Here is a 27,653-nt window from a genome sequence, read left to right on the forward strand (position 1 = left end):
GGCGGAAGGTCAATTATTCCATCCCGCCTCATGTTCTCCCGCTGCGTCGTGTCCTTCGTATGGTGGTGCAGCAGATGGCTAGATCAAAGGGCGTATTAATGTCAGCTCGGTCAGGGCTTCCAACACCCTCCCTTCTTCCTCCTATTGGCTTCTTTTCTCCTTCTCAGCCACGCGGACGAAACTTTAGTAATATCGCCATACGGTTGCTCTGTCCTCTGCGGAGTCTCATCCGTGGCTGCTGTGCGTGTGTGTGCGTTTGTTGAGTGTTTCCTGAAGGCTCTGTTGACTAGAGTTACAAATTGAAATGTGGGATAAGGATATTTAGTTCTGCATGTAATTTCTAATGCGTTGACTTTAGTACAGTTAGGGCATCAGAAATTACGTGGAGAGTTATACGTATGTAGTTGATTTTTTTCTCTCAGATGTGCTTGTATGATATTTGTTTTCTCAGTGTACTTCTAATATTTTTTTGAGTACCTGATCTAAAAAAAAAAAAGAGTATATGGTATTGTACGAACTATACGAAAGGGGAAGCTAAACCTCTACGTATACTCACTGACCTCATAAACACATACGCGCTCGCTCGCACACTCACAAACAAAACGCACAAACAAACAAACACACACCCACTTCGTAAGTCAGAGCTCACATCCTCATTTAGCTTCTCAACGTACCCTGGCGCCTCCTCCTCCTCCTCCTCCTCCTCCTTCCATTCTCTACTCGGGTATTTTTATCTGATCTCGTTCCCCTTCCTTCTCCTCTGATCCTCCCATCTCATCTCTCCTCTCCTTGCGATCCCCGTTCCTCCTCAATCCCTCCTCTCCTTCCACGCAAATATCACTGTGGATTTAGACCATTCTGCATCCCCACCATTATCCTTCCACTATTATGATTTTTCTTTTCTATAATAGCTCCCTTTATTTGTTTCTCAAGGTTCGTCCCCAAATTCTCACAGCAACTCCCTTTCGTCCAGTACTTTTAGTCAGTTATTCATTTTTCCATCTCCTCTCTTTTTCAATCCAGCATATTTTCATTTTGTATTTAAATCTATAAGAAATTATAAATGGATGACGCGTGTGTCTGCAGCAGCCACTGATAAGGATGCACAGAAGGCTGGGTTTGGTGTCTTTGTGTTACTTTACATTGCCTGACCGTTGATGGAATGGATAGTCGTCTACTACAAGACATGTCGTGCGCAGTGTATGGCTGCTTCCTTCGTGCACTTACGTTTTTTTTTTTTTTTTCAGCAGGTGTGTTCACATCGCCTGCGATGCTATGCTGCTAAAGGCTGCGACCACCGCTAGATCCCGCTACGCCCCATGATTTATCTCAACATAGCTTCCCTCCAGCAGACGTACTAGAGCGCTTGGGAAATCGGCTGTAATAAGGTAAGTAACCTGACCTAACCAAAATCCTCACTACATTATTTTTATGATTATCATCACCACCATCATCATCATCATCATCATCAGCAGTAGGTGTTTCTCAATGTCCTCTATCTTTCTTAAGTCATGCCCTACTTTTGTGTAGCTTATATAGGGAAGATTCCTTATTTAGGCAGCGACACCCTCGCACATTCATAGTGGTGTCAATAGGGATCGGGTAACCAAATCTTACCTGGCCTGTTTTTTTTTTTTTTTTTTTTAACAACAAAGGAGACAGCTCAATGGCACACAAAAAATAAAAAAATAATAAAAAAAAACCGCTACTCGCTGCTCCCAAAAAGAATCAAAAGAGGTGGCCGAAAGAAAGGTCAATTTCGGGAGGAGAGGTGTCCTGATACCGTCATTTTGAAAGAGTTCAAGTCGTAGGCAGGAGGAAATACAGATGAAGGAAGATTGTTCCAGAGTTTACCAGCGTGAGGGATGAGAGAGTGAAGATGCTGGTTAACTCTTGCATAAGGGGTTTGGACAGTATAGGGATGAGCATGAGTAGAAAGTGTGCAGCTGGGCCGCGGGAGGGGGGAAGGCATGCAGTTAGCGAGTTCAGAAGAGCAGTCAGCGTGGAAATATCGATAGAAGATAGAAAGAGAGGCAACATTGCGGCGGAATTTAAGAAGTAGAAGACTATCAGTAGGAGGAGGAGAGCTGATGAGACGAAGAGCCTTAGAGCCGTATTATAAGACACTTTCGCTTCTAACATCAAGTATTTATAAAGGTCAAAAAGGGAGGCAAATGAGTTCTAATGTGTGTTTCTTTAGGTTCATGGTACAGAAGAAGGGACAAACTACCACCAGGGTCTAAAAACTACTCCTGGAAATGCCCAAAAGTCCTAGGAAAGCCTTGTCAAATAGACGAACTTCAGCGGCAGAATGTTTAGTAATGCGGCCCTTAGACTCCACTCTGTCCAGAAGAGCTGTGTGAGTGGAGCCCCCCCCACACGTGAGATGCATACTCCATACGAGGGCGGACAAGGCCCCTGTATATGGATAGCAACTGCGCGGGGGAGAAGAACTGGCGGAGACGATACAGAACGCCCAACCTCGAGGGAGCTGATTTTGCGAGAGAGGAGATATGAAGTTTCCAGTTGAGATTTTGAGTTAAGGATAGACCGAGGATGTTTAGTGTTGGAGACGGTGACAGCTGAGTGTTGTCGAAGAACAGGGGATAGGTGTTTGGAAGATTGTGTCGAGTTGATAGGTGGAGAAATTGAGTTTTTGAGGCATTGAAGGACACAAGGTTCCTTCTGCCCCAATCGGAAATGATAGCAAGGTCTGAGGTTAAGCGTTCTGCAGCCTCCAGTCTGGAGTCGTGTACTTCCTGTTGAGAGGGTCTTCTATTGAAAGAAGTTGAATAATGCAGAGTGGAGTCGTCGGCGTATTAGTAGACAGGACAGTTTGTTATGGAAAGAAGATCATTGATGAATAACAGGAAGAGAGTGGTTGATAGGACAGAGCCCTGTGGAACGTCACTGTTGATAGGTTTAGGGGAAGAGCAGTGACCGTCTACCACCGCAGAGATAGAACGGCCGGAAAGGAAACTGGAGATAAAGGAACAGAGAGAGGGATAGAATCCGAAAGAGGGCAGTTTTGAAAGCAAAGACTGGTGCCAGACTCTATCGAAGGCTTTCGATATGTCTAGCGGAACAGAGAAAATTTCACCGAAACGGATAAGAGAGGATGACCAAGAGTCAGTTAAGAGGGCTAAAAGATCGCCAGTAGAACGCCCCTTGCGGAATCCATACTGGCGATCAGATAGAAGGTTAGAAGTGGAAAGGTGCTTTTGAATCTTCCGGTTAAGGATTGATTCAAAAGCTTTAGATAGACAGGAAAGTAAAGCTATAGGGCGGTAGTTTGAGGGATTGGAACGGTCACCCTTCTTAGGCACAGGCTGTACAAAGGCATACTTCCAGATGTTGATTAACACCTTATTAATGACAGCCTAGTGTTCATAGGAAGTGCGTTTGGCTTCCTCCTGGAAATCGGTGAATGACTGGGGCAGGACACGGCCTTCTCCATGTGGCTCCCGGCGTGGAGTGGAAGCCCAAGAGGTGGTGCACCACCGTACCGCCTTCCCGCAGCTGTCGCTTGAGGCGCGCCGAGCGACAGCCTGCAGGTATTTTAACTTTGAAGATTTGGAATGGCGGCGAAAGGTGTTACGAGCGGTGCTGAAGCGGTGATTGTTTTCTTTCACACGGTCACTGTGGATCCAGTTGTCCTTGTGGAGTCGGCAGGACTTTTGTGAGCGGGATTACTAGTCTTGCTGCTCCTTAGGCCGCGGTCACACAATCACGATCATGACTCCCGGCGCCCTCACGACGTCGGGCCACGCGCCGATAGTTTTGGAAATTTCAAAACAATCGGCGCCCTTCCCGACATCTGTCACCCGTCGGCATTAACCACGACCGATGGATGTCCATCTCAACAGCGTCTCAACAACGTCGTTTCGACGTGGTCTATTTTCGATGGTCATAACGTACGTCTGGCAGCGCGATATTTTTAACGTTGGGAGAAAAGATCGTGACTGTGTTACAGCGGCCATGCCATGCCATGACAGTTGCTGAATTGGCATTTAGCCCAACCAGGATAGTGTTTAAATCCACAAGCCTGTTTCTTAAAAATAGGTCGTCGAAAATTTTAGAAAGCAGTTTATGTAATTTGCTCCAGATTGTCCTCATTAGTAAATAACGAAGTCTCTTAATATAAGTAAGTTGGCACCTCAGCAGGTTACAGCCATTTAAAGGCATGCCTCCCCCCCTCCCGCGGCCTCGCCGCACACGACTTTCTACTCAAGCTGGTATCAGTACACCTCTCCTCCCGAATTTGACCTATCTATCGGCCACTCCTCTTAACTCTTTTATAGGAGCAGTGAGTAGTGGGCTTTTTTCATTATTGTTTCCTTTTTTTTTTTTTTTGCCTTTGAGTTGTTTTCTGTGTTGTAAAAAAAAAAAATGAGGTAAAGGTGAGGGCACACATTAAGCTGTGCGGTATCTGTGGGGTATTTTCAAATAGGCTACATGATAGCCAGCAGCCGCTGTGGTTCTATCGAGGCCACATTCCTCCTCCAGGGACAGGGGTCAGGTCGTGCAAGTGTTTCCGCCAACCCTTGGCCTTTGCTGTGTGACCTTGCCTTGGGTGCACACAGCTGTCTCTCGGGCAGTGATTCCCCGTCTATTCTTCTATTCATCTATCACAACCCCCCCCCCCTCCCCCCCTCACACACACACACACACACACACACACACACACACATATATATACTTTTTGGCCTCATCCACCCAATAGCCAACCTGATTTTATAGTCTTATTTTCCTCATTTGCCCTTCCTCTTGCCTTTCCTCCCTTCCCCCGCTCAACCTTCCCCCTATCTCTCCGTCCCTCATTCGTTGTGCTCCACCTTTGTCTTGAAAATCTTTTAGACTTTTGGTCTCTACTCTATATTTATTTTCTCCCTTACGAGGTTTTGATTTCAGAGCTTTTTTCTGATAATGTACTTCTGTGTCTGCTGCGTGAGCCACCGATTTCTCCTCTTTATACATCACGCTGGATTACCAGAGATGATCCTGCTACGTTTTTTAATCTTCATTTTATTACTTTTCGTGGGCGTGTTTGTGTGTGTGTATGTGTGTGTCTGCTTTTGTTATGTTGTGTTTTGGTGCTGTTTGGGCTTTGTCGGCTTTGTGTGTGTGTGTGTGTGTGTGTGTGTGTGTGTGTGTGTGTGTGTGTGTGTGTGTGTGTGTACTACAGCTGTCAAAAGTTGCCGGAAAATACACCCGAAAAATAAACAAACATACAAACAAGCATTCATACATACATACATACACACAAACACCGAGGGGAGGAAGTCAGACACTAATTTCACCGACGTTATGTTTGTACACTATTTCACTGTTTACTCCCCCCTCCTCCCCCCTCCCCTCCCCCTCACCTCACCATCCCCCCTCCCTCCCTTCGTCTTCCTTTCGTTACGGGCACGAGGTGGAAAAAGTATCTTCTTTGCTTTGAGAGTAAGGAAAAACACACAAACATACAAATGGATCACAGGACACCGCTTCTATTGGGTTTAGGAGGGAGAGGGAGAGGGAGAGGGAGATGGGGAGAGAGAGGGAGATGGGGAGAGAGAGGGAGATGGGGAGAGAGAGGGAGATGGGGAGAGAGAGGGAGATGGGGAGAGAGAGGGAGATGGGGAGAGAGAGATGGAGAGAGAGATGGAGATGGGGAGAGAGAGATGGAGATGGGGAGAGAGAGATGGAGATGGGGAGAGAGAGATGGAGATGGGGAGAGAGAGATGGAGATGGGGAGAGAGAGATAGAGATGGAGAGAGAGAGAGAGAGAGAGAGAGAGAGAGAGAGAGAGAGAGAGAGAGAGAGAGAGAGAGAGAGAGAGAGAGAGAGAGAGAGAGAGAGAGAGAGAGAGAGAGAGAGAGAGAGAGAGAGGTATAAAATCGCCTTTGCTTATACTGTTTCTTTTGCTTTTGTTTCTTCAATTATTTATTTGTCCAGGTGTGTGTCGTTATTGCCTTGTTTTGCCGCTGAATTTCAGATGTGAGAGGACTAGCGGGTTGAAAGGGGGTCAGTAGGGGGGGAGGGGCGTTGTGGGATGTGAGTGTTTGCGTGGCGGAGTTGTGTCGCGTCGTGCTGGTTGGGTGTTTGTTTCAGTCTTTGTATTCATTTGCAATTCCTTTCTTCTGAACGTTACTTTCCCTATAAGTACCTGAAGTGATAACTATCTACCTAAGAGTTAAGTAAAAGTTGTTGATCCTTCCTCAGTATTTTTGTTTCTTATAAGTTGGGCGTGAGGCTGAACACCCCTGACGGTGTGCTCGACTAAGGTCAGCGGAGTCATTCTTTTGGCTTTACTGTGAACCGCGGCCCTGGCTCCAAGCCGTTGTCTGCTGCGTAGGTTGTAGTCGACGTGCCTTTGTTGTCGCTGAACTAATTGGTTATGCTTAGTGAAACATTGCTCAAGTTCAGGTTTCTGCGTTTACACACATTCTGCGTGTTTGTTGGCAAATCTAAGCCCAAACTTAGTGTGGATTACCGGCAAACTCGAGGAACTGACGGAGGCTCAGGTGGAGTGGAGGCGGGGTCAGGAGTCTTGCGCGCCCTGTGGCTTGGTGTTCCTCAAAGGCTCCGTCTAATCCGCAAACACACCGGGAGCTCCCACCACAACCACCCTGAATGCTGGTAAACCGCGGCCATTAAGGATTCATGGTCTGCGAGGGCGTGTAGGAGTGTCTGTGACATGTGCTTGCTTGAGGTCCACATCGATCACCGGTGTTTGTGCATCATCCACAAATTTCAACATTGCACCAAGTTTCTAGAATAAGTATAAACTATTGGCGGGTTACAGCACCACTTCACCTACATTTATTATTTTACTGTTGCATAACTTTTGAACAGTGCTATACCCTGTTACGTCAAGAAGGTAATTTTCAATGAAAAGTATTCATGAATGTATTCATGAATACGAACAAGAAGTATTCGTATATGTAATCGAATTATAACCATTTAAAATTCGTATTCGTTCGGATTTAACAAAACCCCAAACAGTTACTCTAGGTCTTGACTCAGAAAATTCACATCGGCTTCCTTACTAATGAGACTTTCTATACAACAAAGTGAGGTCATTCTTTGTTGATTTATACCATAAGTTGCTGGCTATCGTGTGTTCGAAGATACCCTAAACTTAACCTAATCTAACAAAACCACAAACAGTTACCCCACGCTTTTACTCCGAAAAGTTGGCATATTGGTTTGTGTCGCTTCACATTCAGCACAAGATGTTTTTCACGCTGCAATCAGTGCAAGGCGTGAATCCATTTCAACGGGAAAAATTCATATTCCACGAAAATAGTTTTAAAATGCTCTTCTACCACAGTGAACTCTTTGAACGGTTTGGCGTAATGGGAATATTGAGCCTCGTCGGGGCGCCGCGGGGACGTGTATCAGCGCCGCCGTGGCCGCGCTGGTGCTTGGCGGTGCGCTGAGCTGGAGCCGCGGCTTGGAATTTACGCCCAAAAGTTTGCCTTAACGCTGCATAATGAGTATTCATGGTGTGCCCAGAACTGTGCAAAAAAATACTTATGTTCATAACATTATTGCAATCAGTTTGAAAGTTATTAAATATTAATTCAATCTATCGAAAGTTTAGAAAATTACGAGGCATTATGGCCAAAATAAATCTGGCTGTTTGTTGCTCTGAAAACAAACCTGGTATTATTTTTGTTTATAACTGAGTGACTTTTGTTCATTGATCATCATTACGTTTTTTTTGTGTGAGTTGAAGTTGCCCACGCTTTATTTATTTATGTTTTCGGCAATAACAAGATGTCAGGCATTTCTGTGTGTATCAAGTCGCCGAGTAAAGTAGGCCGCCGCTTGCTTTCGTTGACTGTAAGGATGAGCGGAGGCTTGCCTGTCTGCCTGGGGTGTGCCCTGGGCCTCGGTGTGCCCAAAGTACCTATATACTCCCAGTGTATGGGTACTCTAGACGCGCCGACACCGACCCACCACCTGGTGTCGGCAGAGCTGCCTCGCGCACCCACCGCCGCTCCGTCCGTGCGGGGCCTGGCCGGTGTGGGCGACAGAACCAAAATTATGAACGCAAATGACAGTTATAGATTCGGTGAAAAAATGGCTGATGGATTATTTAAAATTTGATGATGTAAACCTTTTTATCCGTAATATATTAATTATTTGAGGGTATTAAGAGATAATTTGATTTATACCTATCCACCACACTGATTGCAGCAATGTTTGCATGATATAATATGTACAAACAGATAAACATTTTATAGAATATCCGCAGCCTCTCTGGGGCCACAGTGGCCGGCATGGCTGGTTGTAAATCGTCGGCCATGGGTCTGTATTCAGGTTGGGAAGTTGGCTCACAGTCCGCCATCAGGTGATCCTCACCTGGCGCGGAGGGGCACCAGGCGACGACCAGCTGATAGGGAGGTAAGGAACGGCTGTCTGGGTGCCACAGTCAGTGTTCAACCCCTTGTCCTGGATGAGATTCAGAATCACCAGGACTAAAGGAATCAAGGGAATTGCCAAGGGATCGCCTAACAGTCAAAGAACTCCCTGATTCAGTCATTTATCTTAGACTGTAAAAATTTGTGTCTGCTTCTTCAGTGACATCAACTAAGTAAGCAAACGATGGCTTTTTTCAATGCGGCATACTTTTACTCCTGATGAATTATCAGACCGTCATTAATGTTAACATTAAGAATGACATAAAGACACGTTCATCCCATATATGTAAAAGTCATCAGCTCTCGCCGATAAGGTCGCTGGAATTAATCGTGTTTATTATGAGTTCATTTTGCCTTCTCCGCATTTTTATATTTCCTTTGAAACTTTCAGAATTCTTCTGTCTAGGTGGTCATATTATGGAAAGTTAAGTCGCTACGTGACCGAAATTTAAGGTCATCTTGCACGCGCCTTCTGAGGGTGACGGGGCGGGGGAAGAAGGCGAAGCATCGTAAACACAAGTGAGTTTTGCCGACCCGACCTCCATCACGCGCATCCCCGGCCCTGAACACGTTACTCTGCCCAGGGGAGGCGCTGCACGCGGGGTGGATTCTACCTTCCCCTCCCCTCTCCTCCCCTCCCTTCCCCTCCCCTCCCTTCCCCTCTCCTCTCTTCCCCTCTCCTCCCCCAGCGCCACAACAAACGTTTCCGCTAATACCTCACATCCGTTCTGTTTGTTCCTGAGTTTTATGGAACAACATTTTTAGGAGGAAATTATTATTCATGTAATGTTTTCAAAGGTCTTAATGGCATCCAGAGTTTTGTGCTCCGTGTTTTGATCATTTCCCGGATGTCGAGATGTGCCTTCACTCCCTCGCTCCCGGCGGCAACCTTCATTACGGGGCTTTGCGGAGCTGTTTAGTGTGTGTGTGTGTGTGTGTGTGTGTGTGTGTGTGTGTGTGTGTGTGTGTGTGTGTGTGTGTGTCATTACTCTTCATTAGGGTTGCCTTGCTCCACTACTTTGCATAGACTTTGCCAAACACAATTTGCAGCGCAGTTTTATTTGATCTTGCGCAGAAACTGTTTGAAACATTAAAGTCACGAGGGAGCAAAGAGAAAAAAAAAGTTAACCGATTGTAAAAATGCTTGAGCCTTGAGTCACGGGCCTGTGAATTACATTTCCTGTATTAAACTTTTCAAATATGTTTAAATAAATCATATGTTTGTTTTAGATCACGATAGTTGTGTTATTATATATCCCTCGCTGTTGAGTTCAATCATCACCACTAGCCATGTCGGAACCCCCAATGGAAAGTCTGTGCACGCAATTAACAGCCCTCTGAAGGTGATGAATCAGACCTTGCAACACTACCCGCACTGACCTGCTCGCTCTGTCGGCAGATGAAGGGAACACCACCTGTGACTGGTTACGGGGGGACAGTGGCTGCTCCTGTCAGCGGAATCATTTTTCGGTCTGAGTAAGACGCGCCTCAGCCTGCCAGGTGTCATTTAGAGCCCGTTAGCTCACTGCACCATGGAGCGGGGCAGCCATGGATAAAGTTAGGAAAGTTCTGAGGGGGATGTTCTGAATTAAAGCAGTAGAATGTCTTGACCGCAGAACTAATCAGAGGTACAGAAGCTTACATACTTAATAAAGTAGCTCAGAGACGTAATATAATACTTGCAAAATCATGAGGCACAATAAATTACTAAGGATGTTCTTAATATATTTTTTTCTCTGTTTTCTCTTGTCCGTCCTCCACTTCTCTCTCCTTCCCTCTCTTTTCGATAACTTGGGATTCATTTATAACGCAGTGTTCCCCTTTCTCCACCTGCTCCACTTTTTCCACATGTTTTCCACTTCCCTTCCTCTCCCCTTTTTTTACTCTCCTCTTCTCGCCTCCCAGTCCAAACGATTCTTGCTCCTCCCTTTTCTACACTAACGTCCCTCCACCGCTTCCACTTCTACATTTCCTCTTTTCCCTCCCTTTTCCCACTCTTCTTCCTCTTCCTCTTGCTCCTTTCCTATCTATTTTTCCTCCCTCTATCTCCACCCTTGCCAACCTCTCCAGCCTCTCTATCCCTTCCTCCCTATACGCTCTTTTTCCTTTCCTTTCTCCTTTTTTCCTTCCTCTGGGATCTCCACATTTCCCTCCCTTTCCCACTTCTTTCTTCCCTTTCCCCTTATTCCTCTTCTATTTATTTTTCTTCCCTCGTTAATCTCCACCCTTGTCCACCTCTCCCGCTTCTCCCTCCCTCCCTCTTCACCTCTGGGATGTTCGTGAGTGTGTCCGCGAATAGTTTTGTTTTGGTCTCTATGTCTTTAGTCTCCGGCTTTCTCTTCGTCGCTTGTTTGTGTGTGTTTCGCCGCCTCTTTTATCCCGACTGCTATATTGTCCTTGCCCTCTTTTCGTGTTTGTTGCTCCTCCTCGGTATTTGTTGTGTTGTGTTTGCGTCACGTGTGTTGTCAAGTTTTTGTTGTTGTTATTTTTGTTTGTGTGTTTCCTGATGTTGGTGTTGTTGACTTTTCTTTCGTGTATGTCTTTGTCTTCTGGGTCATATTTTTTGTGCTTGTCTGTCTAAGTGCCTATCTGTGTGTGTGTGTGTGTGTGTGTGTGTGTGTGTGTGTGTGTGTGTGTCACTGTCTGTCTGTGTCTGTATTCTATCTATCTTCCTTTCTTTCTCTCTCTTTATCTATCTATCTATCTTTGTCTCCATTCGTTATACCTTCCACGTCTTCATTCTCTTTATCTTTCCTCTTCCTCCTTTCTCTTTAAATAATCCAGTCCACCATTTGTCGTTCCTCCAATTACTCATTCCTCCTCTTCCTCACTCCATCATTTAATCTTACTCTCGCCTACCCTCTCTTGTCCTCTCTTTAACACGCTACTTCTTCTTTCCCTTCTTTGCTTTCCTCCCTCCCTTGTCTCTCCTTCCTTCCTTCCTTCCTTCCTTCCTTTCTTTTCTTCTTTTCTTCCCTGGCAAAGACATTCATCCACTCCAAATTCCCTTCGTCCTCTGTTCGCTCTTTCTCTCTTCCTCTCCTATTTCCTCCTCTCTCTCTCTCTCTCTTTTTCTCTCTCTCTCTCTCTCTCTCTCTCTCTCTCTCTCTCTCTCTCTCTCTCTCTCTCTCTCTCTCTCTCTCTCTCTCTCTCTCTCTCTCTCTCTCTCTCTCTCTCTCTCTCTCTCTCTCTCTCTCTCTCTCTCTCTCTCTCTCTCTCTCTCTCTCTCTCTCTCTCTCTCTCTCTCTCTCTCTCTCTCTCTCTCTCTCTCTCTCTCTCTCGTGAAGGACAATTTCCCCGTAATGCTTGGGTCCTCGTTGACTCTCATTTTACCTTCCTCCATTCCCTCCATTTTCTCCCTCTCTCCTCCCCTCCCCTCCTTTCCCCTTTTCTCCTCTCACTTAACCTTCTTTCCCTCCATCCCTTCCCTCTCCTCTCACTTCCGTCCGTTCCCTCCCTCTCCTCACACTTAACCCCTTGCTCTCCTCTCCCTTCCCTTCATCCCCTCCCTCTCCCCTCACTTAACCTCCCCCATCCCCTGCCTTCCTCGCCCCTCTCTTTACTCCCCTTCATTCCATTACTCTCCCCTCGTCCAGCTCTTCCTTATGTACCCTTCTGTTTCCCTTCCTCTCTTCTCTCCTCGCCCCATTCGTCCCTTTCTCTTCTGTTTCATTTCTCACTTTCTTCCTCTGCCTGGCCTCATCCCTCCAACCTCCCTTCCTATCTCCTCTTTCCTGTCCTAACCCCTTCATCGCTTCCCTTCTCATGTTTTCCCTTTCTGTCTTTCATTTATTCCGTCTCTCCCTGGTTGTTTCTTTCCTCTTTTTTTTTTGTTTGTTTGTTTTTCCATCGGCCGTTTCCTCCTTGATGCTTCCCTTGAGTTTCTGTCCACTTTTTTTGTATGATTTTAGTGTCAAAGCCTTTAAAAAAAATCATTCCTTTGCCTTCTTGTCCTTAACGCCCTCTTCCATCCTTACTCTCTCTTCTGAAAGCGTTTCCAAGCATCTGCAATCTCCAATCTTCACTTACCTCCTAGTTCCTCTATACCTCCCTCCTTCCCTCTCTTCTACCATAATATCCACTCCCTTTCCTTCTTTTCCTTTACGTCCCTTTCCTTCTCTACTCTCGCCTTCAGACAGAGTTTCCATGTATCTGCTCTCTGACCCTCTCTCCCATCTTCACTTATCTCCTAGCTCCTCTATATCTCCCTCCTTCTCTTCCTCTCTCCCTGTGTATACTGACTCTCTTCTAGTAAAATTAACGTCCCTTTCCTTCCCTTCTCTCTCGCCTTATGCCATTGTTTCCATGTATCTCCTCTCTCCCATCTTCACTTATCTCCTAGTTACGCTATATCTCCCTTCTTCCCTTTCTCTCTCCCTGTGTTTACCGCCTCTCTCTTCTGCCGTCGCCCGCACTCTGCTCGCACCCTTCATCAGCCCTCCTACATCCCTTCCTTTCGTTCCCAGGCTCTTCCCTAATGATGGGTTCGCGTCGTATTCGCTGGTGGAAATTCGCCGATTTTAAGACCGATTAAATAGGTTCGGAAATGTACGTGGAATCCCAAGAGAAAACTTCAACCAGCCGTGGAAATCAGACGAAGCTTGTTTCGTTATATCAGAGGATGTTCCTTTGGTGATTATGTGGCCTAGGAATTAGTAGCAGTGGCAATGCCGGGTAAATTTTAGGTTCGTACTTTAGTGGAAGAGCAAAATCGTATTTTTGGAGGAGAAGGAGGAGTGTAAGCGGTGGCTGAGTGGCTAGCGTGCTGGGCTCACATTCACCACGCCATGGACGACGTCGGTTCGAATCCCCACGCTACCACCTGGGATTTTTCAGTCACCGCCGAGTGGCGTAAGACTACCCACATGCTGCCCAGAAGACCACCCATCAACCCGGACTCTAGAAGTAACCGTCCAGTGAATCAAGAACGAGTTCCGGAGCGAGCATGAGCCAAGCATAACTACCGTCACAATAAAAAAAATAAAAAAATGCCTGCACCACGACGGGCTTAGGCCGTCCATCTGACCCCTGAAGAAAGCCTACCGGCACTATAGGCGGGGATGTAAAAAAAATAGAAAGAGGAGGAGAAGGAGGAGGGAGGGGACAGATTGGAGAAGGTGAAAAAAAGGTTTAACTCTGAAACGAGAAGGAATTAAGGAAACGGAGGAGGAGTAAGAGGTGATGATGACGAGTTACTGTTGGATGGCAATTTCTATACATTTATATTTTTTCAGCTGGAGGCTGTCATGATAATTTTATGTCGAACTGTACAGGCACCGTGATGAAGTAACAGCCGGGCGCCACAACACCGGTCCAGCCACATCCAGGTTCAGAGTAGCAAGCTCGTTTGTGACTCGACGGACGCTGTTTGGTCTCATAATGAATGATGAGCCAGACACGAGCGCTCATTATGTGGCAAACCAGATGGTGCACCTATCACCGAAACCACCACACTCCGCGCTAACTGTGGCCAATTTGTCAACCAACTTATTTGACACATGATCTGAGTTCTAATGTTGCAGCAGATAAGCCGAAAAAAAGTATTGGACGAATGTATATAACTTTCAAACGTAAATGTTGGTTAAGCGGAAATGTTATATGAAAATTAAAATGTGTGTGTGTGTGTGTGTGTGTGTGTGTGTGTGTGTGTGTGTGTGTGTGTGTGTGTGTTCACCTACATTTATATACCTGACTGATCTACAAACTCACTTTCGAGGGATAGTACACAACCCCCGTTCGATACCCGGTACACAGTTTCCACCGGGCTGACAGCGGCACAGGTGTAAAGGGACTACCCATCCGTCACCACTCTGCCTGGCATCCGAGCCCGGAATCTCGGTTGTGAGCCGGGCGGATCACTGTATCACACACACACACACAGACACACACACACACAATGGACTGTCACTCGGCACCTATTCACTGTTGGGAGGTCAGGGACATGGGTGAAAAGTGACCGCCCATTCATTTTCACTCCACCCGGGAATCGAACAAGTGCCAAGCGCGCTAACCACTGCACTACAGAGCTGTGTGTGGGTGGGCGGGGGTGGGGGTGGGGGGGAGTTGTTGGTAGCCATCATTTAGTTGCGTTGAAGTGAAGTCGCTGCTTATCTTTGTTCTAAAAATATAATAATTATGTTTTTTTTTCTAATTAACATCCTTGAACTAATGTAATTTTATATTAAGCTTTTGAAATCATGTCACAATTTTATGTTCCGAATCGTTTGCTCTGGTCATTTCAGAGGATTTATGTTATGCAGGATAGTAAGGTTATAAATGATATATGACCCTCCCTCACACCATCACACACACACACACACACACACACACACACACACACACACACACACACACACACACACACACACACACACACACACACACACACACACACACACACACACACACACACACACATCCACTGCACTTTATCGAATGGCTTATGAACTAATTTTAAGAGTCCCCGAGTGTTTTAAAAGAAGCAGATTGCATAAGCGGCAGGAAAAACGTATTAAAAAGAAAACTTGGAAAGTCTTAAACGGGAAGAACACACACCAGGGAGTAGCGGTTCAGGACGGGCCAGGACTAGTGGGCGTCGGGGTGTTATGATGGAAGGTTTTACGCGTGGAGTAAGTTAGAGTGGCATAAGAGTGGCCTGTTTATAAGTCTCTCCAACCCACGTAATATTCTCGTTGTTAAAAAAAAAGTAAAATTTATTAAAAAGATTAATTCACTTCACTTAACACTGTCAGAATTACTCACCCGCCATTCCTTTCAACGTTATGACCGAATTCACATGATGAAAATGCGAGGTTTACAAGGAAAAATATTTTTGAGTTCACGAGTTAAATAATGTTGGAAATTTCGAATGCATATGAAGCTTGAAAAAATTGATATGCCGGTTGTGGCGCCTCCTTGCTGGCGGGGCCTTGCAATAACGGCGGAATTATTAGTCGTCTGAATATTGGTGCACAGCCTGACTACGCGGTTAGTGTTTTATATTTTATACTCAGTGTTTAATATTTTCCACTCCTCTGTAGTCTTTTTTTTTATATGGGCAGTGTTTAGCGTTTTTTTTTATATTTATTATTATTATTTTTTCACCCTTGAGCGACTTCCTTTACTGTAAAAAAAATACACACACACACACACACACACACACACACACACACACACACACACACACACACACACACACACACACACTATCATCCCATAAAGTTCCTGTAGGATTTGAAGAAAAAAAAAACTATATTGATTAATTATTCAATGCATGTCTTCAATTTTGATTTCTTTCTTATAATATTCAGAAAGACGAACATGAATATACTCATGGTGGGCTTGAGGGGCGGCGGGCGAGGAGCTGCCGGACACAAAGGATTGGCTTCATGGAATATTCACACCTCGATGCGCACGGTGATCTTTGGAGCCAGTGGTGAGTGTGATGAAATCTGTTTTATTGTTGATTTATTTTTTAATATGAAAGGATAATAAGGGGTTAGTGCAGTAAGATTTGCTGGATAAAAGTGATGTCATGTTTTGCATTCCCGTTGATCCTCTCTATACTTTTTATCCAGCAAATCTTACTGCACTAACCCCTTATTATTTTCTGCCTCTCTTAACCACCCATGACTGAACATATTTCCTCAGCGTCATCCATTGCGGAGTCTCATTTGCCATAGAAAATTTCATGTTTGGCATAACACACATCAACAACCAATCACAAGTTTCGACATTCATTGATTTGCAACAGATCACCGTATCTTAATTCATCAGTGAAAAACAGCCTTTGTTACCTGTGCGTTCTGTTCATCCATGTATTCAATCATTTATCGTCATTCACTCATGCATTCATTTAATTGTTCAGGTTTAAGTTATTCGTTCATCCATTGTTCCTCCCGAGGGCGAGGTAAGTTCGCAAGGTCCAGTAAATATACTATCAATGGATAATGAGTTTCTTGGTTCGCAAATCTATCCACGTCGGAGCCAGGCGCGGCGGGTCACACAAAGCACGGCCATTGGTTAAATGTCTCAAGGGTGTAAAGATGTGAATCAATCAATTGATTAAGTTATGTAAGAGGTTTGCGTAAGCTTACAACAAGTCTGCCTTCCTCATGGGTCCTGTTGGGCGAGTATTTTAAGAATATGGTCGTGAACAGCTAAATATTGGGCTGCTGCCAAAATCTCCTTGGTACAAGATTTTTTTTTTTTTACGTCTTCGCCTGTAGCGCCGGTAGGCTTTCTTCAGGGGCTTGGTGGTCGGCCCAAGCCCGTTATGGCGCAGGCAACTTTTATAGTGGCGTTTTATGCTTGGCTCATGCTGCCCCCCGGAACTCATTCTTGATTCACTTGGACGGTTTCTTCAGGAATTTGAACCGACGTCGTCCAGGCCTTGAGGATCAGGCGAACTTGTCAGGGGTCAGCTCAATGAGTTTTGTGGACCCAATACAACGACAAGAAAGCGTTACTGCGTTCCCTGTGAAACACCAGACGACGTCGTCGCGGAAACCGCGAAAATTCGGCGCTAACATCGCGATCTGAAGACTTAAAGTCTGCCTGATAAAAAGCTAATATTGTGTTTCGAGTTCATAACGAGGAACTTAAGTGTAAAACGCAGGGTAATATCTTAGGATAACTCGTTGTAATGATCTCACCTTCACCTAGAATTCACAGCGCAGCACTAATAACCATATTCCTAGAAGCATACCATCGTTGAATGACTCAAGCGACTCAACCTCTTTAGGATGGAAAAAGACGATTACGATGGGAGGGATTTGATACAGGTCTTCAAATACCTGAACAAGCTTAGCAATTTCGAGCAGCTCCTAAAAATAACTTTGACCGTTGCTTTGTTGCGTCTAGAGTAAATTAAGCATTCCCGAACGTGGGTGCAGCCGGCGCTTTGATCTGTTAGGCAGGGCACTGAGATGCCTGAAGAGTTTACAGTTTACACACACACACACACACACACTCTCTCTCTCTCTCTCTCTCTCTCTCTCTCTCTCTCTCTCTCTCTCTCTCTCTCTCTCTCTCTCTCTCTCTCTCTCTCTCTCTCTCTCTCTCTCTCTCTCTCTCTCTCTCTCTCTCTCTCTCTCGTTTGTCCCTTTTGTTTGTCGCTGTGAAGTTTCCTGTGCTTTATTTTGTATTTTTTCTCTTTACAATTTATATTCCTCCAACTTTCATGCTTTTGTTTAATTCAATTCTCGTCTCTGTATTCATTTGAGCCCCTCTCTCTCTCTCTCTCTCTCTCATTCACGTCACGGGTTTATTTTTATTGTATTATGCCACGAGAGAGAGAGAGAGAGAGAGAGAGAGAGAGAGAGAGAGAGAGAGAGAGAGAGAGAGAGAGAGAGAGAGAGAGAGAGAGAGAGAGAGAGAGAGAGAGAGAGAGAGAGAGAGATAATTACATAGAATTACACAGAAAAACAAACCACGCAGACCCCATTGTCCAGACTAGGTGGTCTGTCCTTAAACTTAAGTGAATCTACACTAATCAGATGGCTCCAAAACGTTGCTTTTCTACTCTAGCTAATATTAAGTTCAAGGAAGTGACGCTCGAGCTTGTTTTTAAAGGAGTCAATCGTGTTACACTGGACCACTGACGATGGGAGCTTATTCCATTCTCGCACTACAACGTTGGTGAAGAAAAATTTGGTGCAGTCTGATTTTTTTTTTTTTTAACAACAAAGGAGACAGCTCAAGGGCACACAAAAAAAGAAACAATCCAGCCTTAGATTGAAATTTAGGATAGAGATAGTAGGAGGGAACAGAGTAGAGGTTGCTGTCAGTAGCCTCAGAAACCTGTGTTTCGGTGAGGAAGAGAAAGTGAGGTTTAGAGGTTGTCTACATTTGAATTTTATGCTATTGCTCCACGTTCGCAAAGTGTCATCGATCATAAACAATTTTGCTTTGTCTACATTCGTGAAACCATTAAGTATTTTAAAACATTCGATCAGTTTTCCTCGGAGGCGACGTTTCTCAAGAGAGAACATGTTAAGGGTGGAAAGCCTTTCTTCGTAGGATTTGTTGCGCAAGGAAGGGATCATTTTTGTTGCCCGACACTGAACACCTTCTAATTTAGCAATGTCCTTTGGATGGCGAGGAGACCAAAACTGTACCGCATATTCCAATTGGGGTCTGAGAGAGAGAGAGAGAGAGAGAGAGAGAGAGAGAGAGAGAGAGAGAGAGAGAGAGAGAGAGAGAGAGAGAGAGAGAGAGAGAGAGAGAGAGAGAGAGAGAGAGAGAGAGAGAGAGAGAGAGAGAGAGAGAGAGAGAGATATTGATATACTCTAAAGTTATAAGCTGCTGTTGACTTTAAGCACACCATTAAAAGCTTACGACTCCACCACCACCACCACCATCAACACCACCAACGACAACGATACTAAATACCACCATCATATACACCATCAACACGAACACCATCATTACCACCACCACCACCACCACCATGTTTGGGCGACGAGAGACTTTCGGCCGCCTTACATTGCATTAATAAAGAAGAATACAATCATACGTTATAGAGGGTAAAGGTTTAAGAGGAAGAGTTAGGAAGGAAAGAATGAGTGTGTGGGTGTGTGGAGGAGGGGAAGAGGACGGTAGAGGATTAAGGCGGTCAGGGGAGATTGACTGGGCGAGGAGAGGGGAAAGGGAGGCAGGGAAAGAGTTAAGTGGGAGGCATTCTAAAGGGGGAGACGAGAGAGAAAACTAGGAAAGGAAAGGTAAAGATAGAAGCTGACGGCATGAAGGTTGCAATGTCCTTTGGATGGCGAGGAGACCAAAACTGTACCGCATATTCCAATTGGGGTCTGAGAGAGAGAGAGAGAGAGAGAGAGAGAGAGAGAGAGAGAGAGAGAGAGAGAGAGAGAGAGAGAGAGAAAGTCAAGTAGATAGACAGAAGGCATGTTTGATCGATAAGACAGAAGAGGAAATGGGGAAAATAAAATAAAATAGAGGAGTTCAGTTCATGAAGGATGGGAGTAAAGTGGAAGAAGGAAGGAGGTAAGTGAAATTAGAAAGGAGTGAGGACAAGGGAGACAGGGAATTAGTGAAGTAGGAGGTACAATACGGATTGGTAAGACGGAAGAGGAAATGGGGAAAATAAAATAAAATAGAGGAGTTCAGTTCATGAAGGATGGGAGTAAAGTGGAAGAAGGAAGGAGGTAAGTGAAATTAGAAAGGAGTGAGAACAAGGGAGAAAGGGAATTAGTGAAGTAGGAGGTACAATACGGATTGGTAAGACGGAAGAGAAAACGAGGAAAGAAAGAGGAAAGGGAGAAGCTGAGGGCATAAAGATCGAGAGTAAAGTGAAAAGAGGTTAAGGAAATGAGGATGAAGTAAGGGGCAAAGGAGAAAGGGAAGTAGTTGAGTAGGAGAGATGTTTGATGGCTAAGACGGAAGAGGAAACGAGGAAAGGAACGGAAAAATGACGAGCTGAGGGCGTGATCAGAGGCAGTGATTAGCGGGCTTTTTTTCTTAGTTTTTTTTTTTTGCCCTAGAGTTGCTGCCTTTACTGTGAAAAAATGAAGGTTGGGAGTAGATTGGAGCGAGGGAAGGAGATAAAGTAGAATCGAGAATAAGGTAAAGGAGAATCAGGAAGGAGTAAAATGAAATGAAGAAGAAAGAAAGTGCGATAAGAAAGAAGATTAATGAATGATGGAGGAACAAGTCGATGATGAGGATGGTACTAAAAACAATGTAAGGGAGGCAGAGAAGGAGAAAAAGAGAAGCAGAGAGACTACAGACGGGGTAGTGGAAGTTAGAGAAGAAGAGGACAGAAAAAAGAAGAATGATATAGACAGGAGGATAGTACTAAAAACAATGTAAGGGAGGAAGAGAAGGAGAAAAAGAGGAGCAGAGAGACTACAGACGGGGTAGTGGAAGTTAGAGAAGAAGAGGACAGAAAAAAGAAGAATGATATAGACAGGAGGAACAACAGAATGGAAGGGTGTGGAGGCGATTGAATCAGACTGTTCTAGAATCAGAATCGCTGTGAGAAGGGAGGGATGACGGTAGCTTAGGGAGAGAGGGAGTCAGGCCTAGGAAACGGAGAGCCCAGATTGAGAGATAGGGATCGGAATAGACAAACAGAAGGAGGAAGAGGGGTGGAAGGTGAGATATGAAAAGGCGGGAAAGGGTTGGGGTGAGGGGAGGTTATATATCTTTAGGGATCGTAATGGACAGAAAGTAGAGATGAAAAGGAGAAAAATATGGAGAGGAGAGCAATAGATTAAAGATAGAGAGATAGATAAAGAAGATAGATAAAAGACATTGAAAAAGAGATGGGTTGATGCTTGAGAAGGGAGAAAAAAAAAGGAAGAGAGAAAAAACAGATAAAGAGATAGAGGTTGATGCTTGAGAGGGTACAAGAGGGAGAAGATATAAAGAAGGAGGAGGAGATATGGAGAAAAGAGAGAGAAAGTGATAACGTAGAGGAAATTGATGCTTGGGGGTACAGGATGGATGGAAGGATGGAGGGAGAGGAGGAAGGATTGCCAAAGGGTGATAGGGAAAAGAGTCGAGAGAAAGTGATAACGTAAAGGAAATTGATGCTTGGGGGGGTACAGGATGGATGGAAGGATGGAGGGAGAGGAGGAAGGATTGCCAAAGGGTGATAGGGAAAGAGAGTCGTGAGATTGTGGCTTGAGGGGGTGCGGTGATGGGAGGGAAGCGAAGGTGTGGGGCGGGCGGGCAGGTGTGTGCGGCTGAGAATAATAATGTGAACGATTTTGGCGAGAGTTTGTTGAATAATAGCTCGGGATGTTTTATACATGTCCCGGGTCACGCCTGGAGGAGGAGGAAGGGAGGAAGAGAAGTGGGAGAAGGAGAGGCAGAAGCGGAAGCGTTGGTGAAAGCGGAGGAAAAGGAGGATTGGGTGGAGGAGAAGAAGGAGGAAGAGGAGGAGGAGGAGAAGGAGGGAAGAGTCTTATTTCAAAATTTGAGAGACGAAGAAGGAAGAGTTTGAGGAGGAGTTTGAGAGGTAGGAGGAGGAGGAGGTGGAGGATGAGAAAGAGGGGGAGGAGGTGGAGGTGAAGAAGAAAAAAGAAAAAAAGATGGAAGAAGGGAGAGAAGGAAAATGAAAAAGAATGAACAAAGAGAAAAACAGGAGAAACAAAAGAAGAAGTATATGAGTAAGAAGTAAAAGAAAGGTCGAGGGAGGGAGGAGTTGCATAAAGAATAAAGAAATAAGTCCCTTTTTATTGCTTTCATCCCTCGCCTTTATGACCCGTCACAAAATTCTTCAATATCCGTTTCATATCCGGGAGACAGAGGCCGCGCCCTTGTCATATCTTGTCCTCCGGCGTCCTCTCGTGTTCGCCCTTTTCCTCTTCCTTCCACCTGCCGCGGGTCTCATGGCGCTGAAGGAGTAGAGGCAGGAGGAACAACTGCAGCAGGAGGAGGAGGAGGGAAAGGAGGGCTGCAGTAGTAAACGGTAGATTAGGATAAAGGGGAGTGTATCCTTGTGGTAGTACTGAGAGACGAGACGGAAGAGGGCGAAGTAAGGGATACAGACTAAAGTGATGAAGGGAAGTGGTTGGAAGGGGAGGTATGTGTTGGAGAGGGCAGCCGAGCGTGCAAAGGGTGGCGAGAGGACAGAGGGCGTGGAGCTTCGGTTACAACAGGGAGGTGAGGAAAAGTGGGAAGAAGAGAGAGAGTGGGCGGGGAGCGGACTAATAGTATACACAAGGGAAGAGGTTGATGGGAATACTTAAGGATCCGCCATCAGGGTGCCTCCCACTCACACATTCCCCGCCATAATAATGAAGAAACTCGATAGATTCTTCCCCTCCTCGAACCGCCGCCACACAATCCATCCCGAAAATTGTTGGCGAAGAATTAGGGAATAAAAAAGTTTGTCGAGGAAACGAACTTCGAAAACCTCGCCCACAAAAAGAGAGGAAACTCGGGTTATGGGGTGGAACGGTGCCGTGTGTGTGTGTGTGTGTGTGTGTGTGTGTGTCGGGGTGACGGGTGGTGGTGGTGGTGATGGCGCGCCTCGTGGTGGTGGGGGAGGTGTCGCGCTGTCTGGTGTTGCTTGTTGTTGCCTGCTGCTGCCTGGCCCCGCGCCGCCCCAGTCCCCGATGCTTATCCTGCCGGTATTTACGGACTTTGCATTAAATGTTGTTGGCTTCGACGCGCTGCCTCACTGGAACCATTTAATTTTAAAACGGCTTTTATTTTTTCTTTCCTTGTTCCACATTTCTTTTATACTATTCCTTTTGGGGTAAGAATGCCCAAATATATGTTGAACATCGCTCTCTGAATCTGGTTTTCAGCAAATCTTTTCTGTGAAGGACGAATTCCTGCATGACAACTTACCAAACTTTAATTAATGCAACGGCGGCGGCTGCGTGCGTGACGGCGTGGCGGCCTGGCGGGCGAGGGCGAGGGGCGGCGAGCGGCGGCGAGCTGGCGAGCAAGACGCCTCCCGCCGTGGCAATACGCTGCCCGGCCCGGGCTCCGCGATTATTGCGTTGGAAGTTTGTGTCGATGTAGAATTTAACTCACCGTCGGAACTCGCGCGGCCCTGCTCGCTGACTGGTATTTTAAATCGTTGCAGTGTGTTTTGGCGAGGGAAACCTTGGCGGGACGAGTGTGCCTCACCATTCCACTATTTGTTTGCGTCCATAACAGCCTCTATATTTACCTTTATTTAAATGGCTCTGTACAGTTTCACTTTTTTGCAAATTTATGATATTGAGATGTAAGCCACTGGAACGGAGCATGGAAGGTGAGGGGCGCGGGGCAACATAGCGACAGCCTGACAGCAGCAGCCTTCCCGCGTGTCGCACATAACCTCCCCGGCAGCAGCCCTCACTGAGCCCTCGTCTGAGCCGCTGTTGAGCCGCGGGTGAACTACATTGAACCCTCCCCAGAGCTCTTCCCAGACTAGACTGCTGAGCGATATAGAAACCCAACACTGATCTTCCAGCCATCTCACCCGGGCCCAAACCTACCTTCTGGATCCCCCTGCCCCCTTCTCTCCACTGACCCGAGCATATCAGCCCTGCTTAACGCCGCCCATCAGATCCGGGGCCGTATTGTACACGCACGAACCTTTATGCAGAGAAGAATAGCACGACTCTTCTTTAAGCCCATGGAAATACACTCCTCTTCCTCCTCCTCTTCCTAATCCTCTCCTTCCTCCTTTTCAATATATTTCCACGATTCCTCTGCAGGCCTTCTTTATCGTACCAATCTTCTCGTCTCGTACCGCTAACAATGCCCATCTCTAGTGTCTTTGTTTCATCTCATTGTATTTTCCCGGCGCTATGAGACTTCCATAAGCTGCGCCCCACTTCTTTAATCGCATCGTTCCCGCCGCTAAAGCTGAGACTATTTGGTTTACGGTCCGCGCTCGCTGTCCCTTCGTAATTCCGGACTCTGGAGGGTTTTAAAAGTTGACAACTAAACACGGATTCAGTATTAGCTTAATTTGGCGCTACATTAGGTGCTAGTAGTATCACCATCCCCCTCTCCCGAGAGAGTGGCGGTGCCTAGCGGCAGGGGTCCCTCGGGGGAGTCTGTTTTGAAGAGAATTGTCTCAGGGCGCCGCGAGTTGCTTAAGGTCTTTTGCCGGCATACATGTGGGAGTCGAGGCAGCCAGCGCGGGCATAATGCTGCGGACGGAGGACTAGTATGCCGGTGAAGCGGAAGAGGAAGGGAGAATGCGAGAGGGGAAGCGGAGGACCAGTTTGCCGAAAAAGGGGAAGGGAAGGGAGGGAACGAGAGGGAAAACGGAGAGCCGGTATGCCGAAGAAGGGGAAGGGAAGGGAGGAAGCGAGAGGGGAAACGGAGAGCCGGTATGCCGAAGAAGGGGAAGGGAAGGGAGGAAGCGAGAGGGGAAACGGAGAGCCGGTATGCCGAAGAAGGGGAAGGGAAGGGAGGAAGCGAGAGGGGAAGTGGAGGACTAGTTTACCGAAGAAAGGGAAGAGGAGGGGAGGGAGCGAGAGGGGAAACCAAGGACCAGTTTGCCGAGGAAGAAGTGGGAGGGAGGGAGCGAGAGGGGAAGCGTAGTACCAGTATGTCGGTGAAGGGGAAGGGGGAGGGAACGAGAGGGGAACAGGACCAGTATGTCGGTGAAGGGGAAGGGGGAGGGAACGAGAGGGGAGGCGAAGGACCAGTTTGCCGAAGAAGGGGTAGAGGAGGGGAGGGAGCGAGATGGGATTCAGAGGACGAGTTTGCCGAAGGGGAGGCGGAGGACGAGTTTGCCGAAGAAGGAGAAGAGGAAAGGAGGGAGCCAGAGGGGAGCGGAGGACCAGTATGCCGAGGAAGGGGAAGAGGAAGGAAGGGAGCGGGAGGGGAAGGGGAGGTTTCACAGGCAAAAACATCAAACACAGACGAGAAAGAAGAACTCAAAGAAGCCGCAGCGAATTTCTAAGATACATTCACTTTGTATTTGTGTGAAAAGAACTAGAAAGGGAAGAGAGAGAGAGAGAGAGAGAGAGAGAGAGAGAGAGAGAGAGAGAGAGAGAGAGAGAGAGAGAGGGAGAGGGAGAGGAAGAGAGAGATGCAAACGGAAACTAATTAAATTTCTTCGTTGGAAATCATCTCATTCTCCTCCCTTCCTCTGCTTACATCCCTGCGTCCGATCGTCATTTTTATTTTTTATACTTTTTGCCATCTTTTTACCCTTTCTTCCCTCCCTCAATACTTCCCTCGCCTGCACGGAAAACACTTTAAGCCTGGCCCTGGGCGTGTGAGAGGAACAGAGTTTGGGGTCCACGCCTGGGGCCGCCGCGCGCTGGTACGTTCAACAAAGCCTGGCCAGCGAGGACCGACTGGAAAGGCCAACCGGAATCTGGAACACCCAACAAAGGCTCTTTCTACCTTGCTGCTTACATTAAACCTGCGCCCCGGGACACTGATAGTTTTTTTTCCCTCCCTCTCTCTCTCTTTCTCTCCTTCCCTCACCGCTTCGCTTCTACTTAAAGTTTTCAGTGTGGTCGGACTCTGGCATAAGTGGCTCTGAGGTGATTGTTTTGTGTTGTGTTGTGTTGGGCTGGGTTGGGTTGACTGTTGTGGTGTGTTGTTTCGTGTTGCGTCGTATCGTGTCGTGTCGTGTTGTGTCGCGTCGTGTCGTGTTGTGTCGTGTTGTGTTGTTGATTGTCGTGGTTTGAATTCCATGGCTCAGATGAGTGTACATGACCATAAAGAGTAAGAACGTAATAGTATATCTATTTAGAGTAGTATAGTGTTCGAAAATAGCACATTCAGATTATTTCTTTATATTACATAGGAAGGAAGAGAACAGAAGGTAAGGAGGCAGTCTGCTTTATTTCTTTCTCATTAATTTCACAAGCTACAAGGTGAGGGTGGAGAAAGTTGTGGTCATTGTTCGTTCCCTATAACATGTATTTGGCAGGCCAGGTGAAGGGCGGTGGCGGAGAACGTGCAGGTGGTGGTGGTGGTGGTGCAGAGGATGGTTGGGGTGATAGACGGTGGTGGTGAGCTTGGATGATATGGTGTTGTCGTGTAGGTGATGGGGCCATGGGTGCTTGCCGTATATGGATGGTGATGGTGGTGTTATGGAGGTGGCAGAAAAAAAAGTAGTAATAGTATATGAGGTAGTGGTGGTGGTGCTGGTATTCGGAGGGTTTAGGGTGGGAACAAGAGGGGTGGTGATGGTGGTGGTTATGGGGGTGATGGTGTGGTGAGTTTGAACAAGAGCGGTGATGGTGGTGATGATGCTGGTGGTGGTTGTGTTGGTGTTGGTGGTTGTGATGTAGTGGGAGGGAACAAGAACGATGAGTGCTGATGTTGTTGCTGTTGTTGTTACTGATGGTGGTGGTGGTGGTGATGTAGTGAATGGGAACAAGAACGGTAATAGTGGTGATGTTGTTGCTGTTGTTGTTGTTATTGATGGTGGTGATGGTGCTTAATTAATCATCGAACGTTAAAAGAAAAAAAAATCGGCGTCCAAAGAGTATGTGGGTGCATCCCTTTGTGCGGCCGTGTTCACGCTGGCCGATAATGGCTGTTTAGCGCGAGTTGTTCGAGGCAGGACCTGTTTACTTTGTCATGACAGCGACCGCTCCTCATTTTCCGCTCCGTCATGCCCTCTGCCCATTTGTCCGCTTTTTCTAGCTATTCCGTTCGCCCTTTCGCTTCGCCTCTCATTTTTTTCTTCCCTCTCTTTCCCCTTCCTTGTCAGTGCTTTCTCTCTGCCTCCTCCTCCTCCTCTTCCATTCCTTTTGCCATTTCCACACTTTCCATTGATTCTCCCCTTTCATCCATCTTGCTTTCGTCTTTTATTTCCATTCTCTCCTACTCCCATTTCTCTTCCTTGCTCCTCTTCTCTCCTCTCCCAGTACCTCTTCTTTCTCTATTCCTCTTCCGACCGACCCTCGTCTTTCCTAATCTCCTCTCCCCGTTTCCTATTTCTGCGTTTCCCTTCCCCTTCCCCTTCCCCGCCATCCATCATTTCTCCTCTTTCATCACCTCCTCATTTTTCTTTCCTTTCCGAGTGTTGTTGTGCGCCATTCCAAGTCTTTCTGTCCCCTTCCTCTTCTCTCTGTCTCTCTCCCCCTCCTCCTCCACTATTCTCAGCCCTCCCTCCCTTCGCTTTTATCATCACTATTCTTCTTTCTTTTCCTCGTATGTTGTTGCCGTTTGCAGCCAGCCAGGACAAGTCACTTAGTCCCGTCAAATCACGCTGGATTCAGACTCTTCTCTCCTTCCAGAACTTACAATTGGGGCGGCCGTGTTTGCTTGCGGGACGTGCGGGAAGGCAGCCAGGTCGTGAGAGGTTGTTGTGCGTCAGGTCAGTCCCGGCCGCCGCGAGATGGGCCATTATGTGCCGCTGGCTTGTTAATTGCTTGGCCGGGTTGGAGGGGCGCGCGTCGTCATCGTTGTGTGGTGGTGGTTGTTGTTCGCATATTCCTGTGGTGATGTGTGGTGGTGTGGTGTTTCCGGGTGTCTGTGTTTGTGTGCTTGTTTGTGTTTGTTTTTGTTTGTGTTTGTGTTTGTGTTTGTGTTTGTGTTTGTGTTTGTGAGAGAGAGAGAGAGAGAGAGAGAGAGAGAGAGAGAGAGAGAGAGAGAGAGAGAGAGAGAGAGAGAGAGAGAGAGAGAGAGAGAGAGAGAGAGAGAGAGAGAGAGAGAGAGAGAGAGAGAGAGAGAGAGAGAGAGAGAGAGAGAGAGAGAGAGAGAGAGTCACACACAAGTACACGACTCCCACCGCCTCCACGCCCGGCATGCCAAGTGGCGTCAGGCGGTACTCGGAGGACACACCCGCGTTCA

General features: G+C 46.6%; 1 long non-coding RNA gene across 1 annotated transcript in view; it reads left to right on the forward strand.

Annotated features, from left to right (window-relative positions):
• The first annotated feature begins 1,253 nt into the window (after window positions 1–1,253).
• The window catches only part of LOC127007580 (uncharacterized), a 57,203-nt gene continuing 30,803 nt past the window's right edge, over window positions 1,254–27,653 (forward strand). The window contains exons 1-2 of the long non-coding RNA XR_007760296.1: window positions 1,254–1,388; window positions 15,725–15,849. This is a non-coding gene — a long non-coding RNA (uncharacterized LOC127007580). The remainder of the gene's footprint in view (window positions 1,389–15,724; window positions 15,850–27,653) is intronic.

Source organism: Eriocheir sinensis, chromosome 35 (assembly GCF_024679095.1).
Source record: "Eriocheir sinensis breed Jianghai 21 chromosome 35, ASM2467909v1, whole genome shotgun sequence".
Taxonomy (NCBI): Eukaryota; Metazoa; Arthropoda; class Malacostraca; order Decapoda; family Varunidae; genus Eriocheir; species Eriocheir sinensis.